Here is a 12,128-nt window from a genome sequence, read left to right as displayed (position 1 = left end):
TGTCTTGATGCTGTGCTGTCTTGATGCTGTACAGTGTGCTGTCTTGATGCTTGATGCTGTGCTGTCTTGATGCTGTGCTGTCTTGATGCTGTGTTGTACAGTGTGCTGTCTTGATGCTGTGCAGTGTGCTGTCTTGATGCTGTGCAGTGTGCTGTCTTGATGCTGTGCAGTGTGTGTCTTGATGCTGTGCAGTGTGCTGTCTTGATGCTGTGCAGTGTGCTGTCTTGATGCTGTGCAGTGTGCTGTCTTGATGCTGTACAGTGTGCTGTCTTGATGCTGTGCAGTGTGTGTCTTGATGCTGTGCAGTGTGCTGTCTTGATGCTGTGCAGTGTGCTGTCTTGATGCTGTGCAGTGTGTGTCTTGATGCTGTGCAGTGTGCTGTCTTGATGCTGTGCAGTGTGTGTCTTGATGCTGTGCAGTGTGCTGTCTTGATGCTGTGCAGTGTGCTGTCTTGATGCTGTACAGTGTGCTGTCTTGATGCTGTGCTGTCTTGATGCTGTGCAGTACAGATATCCTCACCGTCATCTTCTGAGGCCATTCACTGCTCCTCGTTTTTCCTTCCGTCTCTCCCTCTCTCTCTCTCTCTCTGTCTCTCTCTCTCTCTCTGTCTCTCTTTCTCTCTCTCTCTCTCTCTCTCTCTCTCTCTCTGTGTCTATCTTTCTTTCTCTCTTTGTCTCTCTCTGTCTCTGTCTTTGTCTCTCTTTCTCTCTCTGTGTCTGTCTCTCCCTCTCTAGCTGCCTTGCTCTGTCTCTCTCTGTTTCTCTATCTGTCCCTGTGTGTGTGTGTGTGTGTGTGTGTGTGTGTGTGTGTGTGTGTGAGCGTGAGTGCAAATATGCGTGTGCATCTGTCTTATCTCTGTTGGATCAGCACTGACTGGTTGTGTTAATTTAATGATTGCGTGTGCATCCATCTGTCTTATCTCTGTTGAATCAGCACTGTTAATGTAATGATTGCAGGCCTACAAGGCTGCACTTAACGTTTCGTTCAGGGAACATGGACTGTACCCAGTGCCCTGACTGCACTGCATGTCGATGTGTTCGGGACATGCAGGAGCGCCGTAATTGGACGTCAGTGAAAGACGTTTTAACTTGTTAACTCCTGCTGACGTGTGCGTTGGTCTGCAAAAGAGCTGTCACCTCGCTGAGATAAGACAGCGCTTCCAGGTCAGTCTGTCAGTCGCCGTTCTTCATTTGGGCATCTTCCTCTTGGGACTGCCCTCCTGTTGGTCAGGGAAACGACGGGCGCAATAGCCGAGTGGTTAAAGCGTTTGACTTTCAATCTGAGGGTCCCGGGTTCGAATCTAGATAACGGCGCCTGGTGGGTAAAGGGTGGAGATTTTTCCGATCTTCCAGGTCAACATGCGTGCAGACCTGATAGTGCCTGAACCCCTTCTTGTGCATGCGCAAGCAGAAGATAAAATACGCACGTTAAAGATCCTGTAATCCATGTCAGAATTCGGTGGGTTATGGAAACAAGAACATACCCAGCATGCACCCCCCCGAAAATGGAGTATGGCTGCCTACATGGCGGGGTAAAAACGGTCATGCACCTAAAAGCCCACTCGTGTACATATGATTGTACGTGGGAGTTGCAGCCTACGAACGAAGAAGAAGATGATCAGTGAAACCAATGATACCGCTTAAAAATGCACAAAAATTATAACTGCGCGAAAAAAAAGGTAACTGCACGTATAACCTCTGCCACAGTGATCTCATTTCACCAAGCTTCGGAAGTCAAAGGGTTAATATGACGTCACCGTGGGGAAAATGCCTGGACAGCCCCTTTCCCGTCGCCCCCTATCTGAAGCACAGGTTCTCGTTCTGTGTCAGTTAGTGCAAAAATTGTTTGTGCTACTGTTTGCAAACAGAATCTGTACAGCTGTGCACATCTCGTTCGTTTTTCATGGACAGCAATTTCTCAGGAGATATTTTGCGGATGCAGAATTTCATTATTAATTGAAAAGTATCAATCATGTTGCTCTGGATACCCGTTCTTGCATTCTGCATTGGTAGAGAAGAAAATTATGTATTATTTGTGTGTGACAGAGAGAGAGACAGAGACAGAGACACAGAGAGAGAGAGAGAGAGAGAGCGTGCGTGCGTACGAGTGTGTGTGTCTGAGTTTCTAATTAGTTGCTGATAGCGCGGGCTCTGACAAGTGATTTTAATTTAACGACTGACAGGCTTCCCTGACTGTGCCTAATATTTCGTTCGACGAGCAAGCACTCCGCCACTGTCAATGCTGTGAACAGCACCACACGTGAAGCCATTTGATGCATGTGGCAGCACTTTAATTTGACGTGAAAAATGGTTTAATTTGACGTGCTGTTGGGGGAAAATGGGCATAATGCATCTTGTTGTGGTGGTTCACGTAAGTTCACTTCTGCCCCATTGATACACGACGTTCAGGTTCTGCAGGGCCATTGAGCTAATGTTCCGCTTTGACACGGTTTTGCCTTTTTTTTAATTGAATTTTTGTTGTTTTTTGTTTGTTTGTTTGTATTATGAGTGAAATAGTACTTGTCAATGTGTGTATTAAGTGATTGAACGAATGAGCCTACTTCTTGTTTTTGACATCACTCTTTTTGTATTTATTGGATGTGTGTAGATGGTGAACGTGTGTAATGTTTCCATGCCCGCAGGGGGCACACGCAATACACTCCTTGCCTTGCCATGCCTTGCCAGGTGACTTGAGTTTTACTCACAGACCCGGCGCTGATTGCAATACAGCAGCACAGTTTGTGCACTGACACACATTTTCACACCCTCTGGGACAGCATCTACGCCCGTGTGGTCCGAGTAAGTTTAGACCTGCCTATCTCGTGCATGCCATGGTTTGCACGGGGAGGAGGTGGGGGAGCGGAGGGAAGGAGGGGGGGGCCGTGAATTTCTGTTAAACTGAACATGTTCGGGTGTGAACCTGGCTTGTGATGTTTCGAAGGTGGCTGCAATCTCTGTGATTCCCGGGGTCTGGCAGCCAGCATGGAGATTCCTGTCCTGTTATCAGTGGCCGTTTTTTCCCGTCACTCCATCCATCAAGTTCCTTGTTCTGCTCAGCCTCGGCACTTTGTTTCCTCCCCGAGACAGGGATTCTGGGCTATGCTGTCATGTCTGTCTGTCTGTCTGTCTGTCTCTCTCTCTCTCTCTCTCTCTCCCTCATTCGCGCAGACAAAATAACAGGGGAAATAAGAATTCAAGTTAACTAAAGGGTGGTAACATTAACTCAGAATAGCAGAGGGACACAATTTGTTTTAATGTCAGAACAACAGACTGACCGATAATTCATTAACTCTCTCCATACGAACGGCGAAAGAGACGACGTTAACAGCGTTTCACCCCAATTACCATCATCAAAATATTGCAAGAGGAAGGCTCTTATACTGAAGAGGTGAATGTTGACAAAGAATACCACAATTCTGACGACGGAAGCTAAAGGTTGGGTCATTCAGACACCCACTGGACATCCGAGGGGTCTGTGTAGAGGAGAAGAGAGGACTGGCCGTACTGAGTGAGTTAACCGTTCAAAACCCACAACCACAGGAAGACGATCTTCCTTACAGCCTACAGCCCAGTGTTTCAGGTATTATTTCAGGAACCCTTTCACAGGGATTCACAGTTCGCCACGTGATCGACATCAATAACATCTCTCAAACATGTTACCATCATGCTGATTTAGCACATGAAAAATCATTACTGGAAGATATAGTTCGATATGTACATCCTTCCATCAGTTACATCATTTTAGGCAGATTGCTCGACACATATTTCTTTTTCTTTTTTTTTATTCCCCATCAGAGGGAGGCGCCGTGGCCCAGTCAGGCATTAGACTTGTGATCCACAGTTCAGCTTTCTTTCTTTTTTTCTTTCTTTTGCGTTCGACAGCTACGCAGTCATGGTCGAAGTCCGAGGGATGTCACAAACTCGGACGTCCGGTGAAGATCGGCTGCCGTCCCCCAGAGCTTGGTGTTGAGGTCAGCACCCCCAGGCCAGGACTGCTGCCGCATCTTCTCATACAGGGGGCAGTCTTGGAGAATATGGGATGGGGTCTGGTCAGCCTGGCCGCAATCACATAGGGATGTGGCTGCCACTCCAATCCTCTTCAGGTGTGCTCGGAGGCCGCAGTGTCCTGTGCGAAGGCGGTAGATAGTAGCACAGTTCAGCGATGATCGGGGTTCCAGGCCCTGCTGTATCCTGTGGAAAGACACTTATCTCTGATTATCCCTGCTGTATCCTGTGGAAAGACACTTATCTCTGATTATCCCTGCTGTATCCTGTGGAAAGACACTTATCTCTGATTATCCCTGCTGTATCCTGTGGAAAGGCACTTATCTCTGATTATCCATGCTGTATCCTGTGGAAAGGCACTTATCTCTGATTATCCTCTCTCCACCCTATCCTGTGGAAAGACACTTATCTCTGATTATCCATGCTGTATCCTGTGGAAAGGCACTTATCTCTGATTATCCTCTCTCCACCCTATCCTGTGGAAAGACACTTATCTCTGATTATTCCTGCTGTATCCTGTGGAAAGACACTTATCTCTGATTATCCCTGCTGTATCCTGTGGAAAGACACTTATCTCTGATTATCCTCTCTCCACCCTATCCTGTGGAAAGACACTTATCTCTGATTATCCCTGCTGTATCCTGTGGAAAGACACTTATCTCTGATTATCCTCTCTCCACCCTATCCTGTGGAAAGACACTTATCTCTGATTATTCCTGCTGTATCCTGTGGAAAGACACTTATCTCTGATTATCCCTGCTGTATCCTGTGGAAAGACACTTATCTCTGATTATCCTCTCTCCACCCTATCCTGTGGAAAGACACTTATCTCTGATTATCCCTGCTGTATCCTGTGGAAAGACACTTATCTCTGATTATCCCTGCTGTATCCTGTGGAAAGACACTTATCTCTGATTATCCCTGCTGTATCCTGTGGAAAGACACTTATCTCTGATTATCCCTGCTGTATCCTGTGGAAAGACACTTATCTCTGATTATCCTCTCTCCACCCTATCCTATTGAAAGACACTTATCTCTGATTATCCTCTCTCCACCCTATCCTGTGGAAAGACACTTGTCTCTGATTATCCTCTCTCCACCCTATCCTATTGAAAGACACTTATCTCTGATTATCCTCTCTCCACCCTATCCTGTGGAAAGACACTTATCTCTGATTATCCTCTCTCCACCCTATCCTGTGGAAAGACACTTATCTCTGATTATCCCTGCTGTATCCTGTGGAAAGACACTTATCTCTGATTATCCTCTCTCCACCCTATCCTGTGGAAAGACACTTATCTCTGATTATCCTCTCTCCACCCTATCCTGTGGAAAGACACTTATCTCTGATTACCGTCTCTCCACCACCCTGCTGTATCCTGTGGAAAGACACTTATCTCTGATTATCCTCTCTCCACCCTGCTGTATCCTGCGGAAAGACACTTATCTCTGATTATCCTCTCTCCACCCTGCTGTATCCTGTGGAAAGACACTTTGATTATCTCTGCTGTATCCTGTGGAAAGACACTTATCTCTGATTATCGTCTCTCCACCCTGCTGTATCCTGTGGAAAGACACTTATCTCTGATTATCCCTGCTGTATCCTGTGGAAAGGCACTTATCTGTGATTTTCCGCCTGACTTGGGTTTGTGGAAGGTGAAAACGGCGGAACGAGGGGACTGGGCCCCGCCTTCCTGTGCTGAACCCTGGACACAGTGAGTATTTATTTGTATTTGTATTACTCTTTTGTCACAACAGATTTCTCTTGTGTACAATTCGGACTGCTCTCCCCGGGGAGAGCGCGTCGCTACACTGACAACGGCACCCTTTTTTCTTTTTTTCTTTTTTTTTTCTGCCCACAATTTTTATTTGGTTTCCTATCGAAGTGGATTTTTCTACTTTTTTTTTTGCCAGGGACAATCCTTTTGTTTCAATGGGTTCTTTAACGTGCGCTTAATGCATGCTGCACACGGGACCTCATTTTATCGTCGCATCCGAATGACTAGCGTCCAGACCACCACTCAAGGTCTAGTGGAGGGGGAAGAAAATACTGACGACTGCCGATGTGATTCGAACCAGTGCGCTCAGATTCTCTCGCTTCCTAGGCGGACGCGTTACCTCTCAGTGGGCCATCACTCCACAATCATGAGAAGGAAGCATCTGACTCCACCTGTAGCAGGCCCTGGGGGGTGCAGGGGAGGAGGAAGTCATCAAGGATAAGGACCCCCCACCCCCCCACCCCCCACCCCCCCGGGATGCGGGTGAAGACAGGCGTGGGGAATGGTTTCCATACCAATGCCCACACACTTCCACGTGGCGGTCTACGATAGCGCGCAGCGGCTAGTGCGATCAACTGGGCTCTAAACAACGTGACACGGACTTCGTGGCTGTGGTGGAGAAGTACGTGAAAAGAATGAGAAAAGGGGGAGAGGAGGGGATGGGTGGGTGGGTGGGTGGGTTGTCAAGATTCTTCCCAAATGGAAACAGTGCATCCACGTTTGACACTTCAGTATTGATGGGAGGGAGGGAGGGAGAGAGGAGTCACAAACCGTAATGTCCGTGGCCATTGAGCCAACCTCCACAACCACCTCCATCCCCCAACACTCCCCAACCTCTCAACCACCACCCCCACCACCACCCTCAGCCCCCCTCAGCCCCATCCCCCCCTCCCCCACCCCCATCACTGTCAGTCCTCGTCTTCCCTCGTACCACTTTTTTGTACCTCTTCCAAAAAGTCATAGAAAATAAGACGCTCTCTAAATTAGGACAGGTGGTTTCGTTTAATAGCTCAATGATTCGTGAAATTACCATGTGCAGCACACTCAAGTCACGTGCACGACGCACGCGCGCGCGCACGCACACACACATATATCCGCGTGTGCGCGCACTTACATGCGCACGTGCAGTCTCCATCCAGAGGAAATTGATATAGCTTCAGGTGTGCTTTCCATAACTGGTGCAGCCTCCATCCAGAGGAAGTTGATATAGCTTCAGGTGTGCTTTCCATAACTAGTGCAGTCACCATCCGCCAGAGGAAGTTGATATAGCTTCAGGTGTGCTTTCCATAACTGGTGCAGTCTCCATCCAGAGGAAGTTGATATAGCTTCAGGTGTGCTTTCCATAACTGGTGCAGTCTCCATCCAGAGGAAGTTGATATAGCTTCAGGTGTGCTTTCCATAACTGGAATATGAATAAACGGGAAGAAAAATAATCATGTTTGCAAATTCTTCTTTTGCCTATCTCGTGAAGGGGAATCTTTTGTTTTGCCTATCTTGTAAAGGAGAATCTCTTTTTGCCTATAGTGTGAAAAGTAAGCTCTCTTTTGGCCTATCTTGTGAAAAGGAAGCTTTCGTTTTGCATATTTTGTAAAGCAGCCGCTTTCTTTCTTTCTTTTTGTTTTATCTTGTGCAGGGAAAGCTCTACTGTTGCCTGTCTTGTGCAGGGAAAGCTCTACTTTTGCCTGTCTTGTACAGGGAAAGCTCTACTGTTGCCTGTCTTGTGCAGGGAAAGCTCTACTTTTGCCTGTCTTCTGAAGGGAAAGCTCTACTGTTGCCTGTGTTGTGCAGGGAAAGCTCTACTGTTGCCTGTCTTGTGCAGGGAAAGCTCTACTGTTGCCTGTCTTGTGCAGGGAAAGCTCTACTGTTGCCTGTCTTCTGAAGGGAAAGCTCTACTGTTGCCTGTGTTGTGCAGGGAAAGCTCTACTGTTGCCTGTCTTGTGCAGGGAAAGCTCTACTGTTGCCTGTCTTGTGCAGGGAAAGCTCTACTGTTGCCTGTCTTGTGAAGGGAAAGCTCTACTGTTGCCTGTGTTGTGCAGGGAAAGCTCTACTGTTGCCTGTCTTGTGCAGGGAAAGCTCTACTGTCTGCCTGTCTTGTGAAGGGAAAGCTCTACTGTTGCCTGTCTTGTGCAGGGAAAGCTCTACTGTTGCCTGTGTTTGTGCAGGGAAAGCTCTAACTGTTGCCTGTCTTGTGCAGGGAAAGCTCTACTGTTGCCTGTCTTTGCAGGGAAAGCCTATACTGTTGCCTGTCTTCTGAGGGAAAGCTCTACTGTTGCCTGTCTTGTGCAGGGGAAAGCTCTACTGTTGCTGTCTTGTGCAGGGAAAGCTCTACTGTTGCCTGTCTTGCTGAAGGGAAAGCTCTACTATTGCCTGTCTTGTGCAGGGAAAGCTGCTACTTCTGCCTGTCTTGTGAAGGGAAAGCTCTACTGTTGCCTGTCTTGTGCAGAAAGCCTATATCTACTCTGCCTGTCTTCTAAGGTGAAAGTCTACTGTTTCCTGTCTTGTTGAGAACTCTTTGTTTTGCCTTTTTTGGGGGGGGGAAAGCAGCTTACTGTTCTTCTCTGAGGGAAAGCTACATTGCCTGTGTTGTCAAAACTCTACTGTTGCCTGATGTGAAGGGAAACTGATACTGTGTGTCTTTGCAGGAAGCTGTGGGCTTTAGAAGTTAATTCAAAATCTCTATTGCTGTTGTGCATGGGTTACTTGCCTGTTCAAGGGAATATGGTCTGGAAAACTTAACGTGCCTTTGTGGAAAGGTGTTTGGGGAATGTTATTTTCGAGTCACTTTGCCTCATTTGGCTACGTCTGTTGTTGCTTACTGGTTTTAACTGTTGTGCTGGTGTCGGGAGCCATTGCTGTTTATGAATGTGGAGTTAGGTGTCGAACACTTTGGTATTCAGTTAATTCTGTGAGTACGAATAAACCATGTGACTCTTTCTGTTTTTTGGTGATTCACAATCTCCTTTCCAGTAATCACATGCTGCTAAAAGTTCAGAAGGGATAATGAATTCTTGGTTTGAGCTATCGATTAAAAGATACTTATTTTATAGCATTGTAGAGTCTGTGATAGGAAATACCACTACTGTACAAAAAAAACAACAAAACCCCCAGTAATGCAACATAAATGTTTTCTTTTTTATATATACAACAGAATGAGCATCGTTTTCTTAACATATCTTGTGAGTTGTAAGTGCTATAGTCACAAAGATTTTTCATTGATTTTTTAATTTTTTTAAATCAACGGGTTCTTCCACATTCTTGACCATCCGCAGGTAGACATCACAGTTTGCTTTCAGGAAGCGAACCCCCAGTTGCTGTCCACGTGATGGCCGCGTTGTGGCCTTGAACTTTATTTGCATATCCGGCCTTTTGAACCTTAACACTGTCGCTTTATATACAGGTGTATTAGTATTTTGTGAAGGACGATGACTCTCAAACTAGGAGGCAAATATTGCACTGACTCTTAGTGCTGCAGCTTTGGGGGCAAGCTGGCCTTTGGGGACCATCCCAACACCGACTGTCCTAAAACTCTCTTGGCCGAGAGAGTGGGGATGTAACTTGGGCAAGACACTCTCCACTATAATCAAATTCTAGCTCAGATAGTCAGGACAGCAGTTGCCTCCTCTGCTGATATGATAGTTGGACACGACTGTTATATCCCATACGTACAACGCAGGACACTGGACGTAACATTGTGTACACAACCTGGTGAGTGTATTCGTACAAAATTACTGGCATAACGGCATCGTTCTCTCCAAATGAACTGCCCATGCATGTAAATGCAGCCAGAGTATCTGTCCTGCAACACGTCACATGAAAAAATGGACAGAACATTAGACAAAAAGAGAAACGAAGCGAGAAAGAGACAGATTTACAGCTGACACGTCCACCGTCTGTCAACCGATCTTCGTTATTTAGAAGAGAAAAAAGTTGACAGTTTTGTTAAGGAATATTACAATATACAAACTAGTTAACACATTGCACAACATATGCCTCCCCCCCACCTCTCCCCCCGCCCCCGTCTCTCTCTTCCTCTCTCCATCTTACCCACTCACTCGGTCTCTCTCTCTCTCTCCCCTTCCCCCTCTCTCTCCCCCAATCTCGTTCCCTCTCTCCCTCCCTCCCTTTCTCCTTCTGCACATACCCCTCTCTCTCCTCCCATCTCTCTCCCCTCTCTCTCCTCCTGTCTCTCTCCCTCCCTCTCTCCCCATCTCTCTTTCTCTCCATCTCTCCCTCCCTCTCTCCCTATTTCTCCCCATCTCTCTCCCTCTCTCTATCTCTCCCCTCTCTCTCCATATCTCTCTTCCTCTCTCCCCATCTCTCTCCCTCTCTCTCTCTCTCTCTCCCCTCTCTCTCCCTACCTCTCTCCCTCCCTCTCTCCCCATCTCCCTCCCTCTCTCTTTCTACCCCTACACTCTCCCTTTCCTACCCCCTTTCTCCCCATCTCACTCCCTCCCCCCCAACCCCCCCTCTCTCTCTTCTTCTCTCCTTCCCGTCTTCACCCCCCCACCCAACCCCACCCCCCTGTTTCCTCTCCTGCCAAAATCACTCGGTATGCCCACCCCCCACCCCGCCCCGCCCCCGCCCTCCCCCTTCCCCTCCCCCCTCCCCGACCCCATTTGCTCGTTCTGGCAATGAATCAGATGCAGGTTCTTTGTTCCAGAGGAGTCAGAGTGAGCAGTCATGGTGGCGTCACTCTTTCTGTTAATGTTGGCACGAGAACGTTGTCTATGTCAGCTATCTGTTTGTGACATGGCACAAAGTAAGCGTTCCCCCCCCCCCCCCCCCACCACCACCCCCCACCCCCCCAACAGAGTTTTGCCCCCGGGGAAGATATTTTCGAGGCCTGGTCAAACATTTGATTAAATATAGCATTTTTGTTCTCTTTTTTTTAACAAGAGGGAATGAATCAGTCTTTCTTCTGTGTAATCGGTGTGTCTGTCTCTCTGTCTCTGTTGTATTTCTCTGTCTGTGTCTCTCTCGTCTTCGGGTTCTCTCTCTCTCTCTCTCTCTCTCTCTCTCTCTCTCTCTCTCTCTCTCTCTCTCTCTTATTTCACACTTATTTCATTTATCATATTGTGTGTATGCGTGTGTGAAGGCATGCTGTAAAGAAGCTTCCAGCTTATCCATTCTCCCCTCATAAAACATTTGCCATTTCTCTCTCTCTCTCTCTCCATATATATATATATATATATATATATATATATATATATATATATATATATACATATAAATATATTCATATAAATTATATATATATATATATATATATATATATATATATATATATATATATAATCGGGCCCTGTCTGTCTCTCTTTCCCACCTTCTTTCCTGCCATCTTGCTGGTCAGGCTTTTCCATTCCATTCGCGATGAAAAGTTAAAACTCCGGGAGGGGCACTTTTGGTGGAGAAACCCGTCTCACAAACCGCACCGGTACAACAATGATGACGTACTCCTGGGGTTGTGGGGGTGGGGGAGGAGATACGGCGTGTTAAGGTGAGGGGAGGTGGGGGTGTGGGAGGGGGGCCGGGGGGGGGGGGGGGGGGGGGGGGGGCTGGCGGTGGTGGCGGCAGTCTGGGAAGCGAAGTAACCTTTTCTCTTTTTTTTTTATTTTTTATTTCTTTATCTTGATTATTATTCACCCCGTTATCCCCGGCACGATAAGAACACATGACTCAGAGCGACTGGCATCAAACGGCAGAGAATTAACCTTTCCTGGTCAGTCGGTATCTGCATTCCTCCCTCATGTCTTCTCCAAACACACACACACACACACACACACACACACACACACTGCCCTACCTTTTACCTTACTTTTCGTTACAAAGAGTATCCCGTGTCAGACACACACACTGGGATGGTCTCCCCTCCCCCCTGACCCTCACCACCAGCAGACTGCGGAGAACACGGACGATGGAGTGGGGTCATATGACACAGATGTGGGTCAGGTCAGGTCAGTGCAATGCTGTCCACACCACTACCCACTGTTCTTTGTGTTGATGCTCCAGTTTGTCAGCCGTCTGAGGAAGTTTAGTTGTTGTTTTTCTTTTGAAAGCACGGATACACTTCGTGCTTTGGAAGGAATACTGGAGGAGTCCCTGACAGCGACGGAAAAAGAACACTTTTAATTACACCAACATGACATCAGCATCCGTTGTTTAAAATCAGTCTACGAGAGGAGAAATGATACTCCTCCTCCTCCCTCTTTTTTTTTTTTTTTTTTTTTTTTTTTTTTTTTTCAAACAAAGCAAATGTTGACATTGACACACAACTGATCCTCTGCCATTCAAAAACCACATAGACTGACCAGTCCAGTCGAAACTTAACACATTCTCACATTGAACA

This window comes from Babylonia areolata, chromosome 20 (assembly GCF_041734735.1).
Source record: "Babylonia areolata isolate BAREFJ2019XMU chromosome 20, ASM4173473v1, whole genome shotgun sequence".
Lineage (NCBI taxonomy): Eukaryota > Metazoa > Mollusca > Gastropoda > Neogastropoda > Buccinidae > Babylonia > Babylonia areolata.
This window is presented reverse-complemented; position numbering follows the sequence as displayed.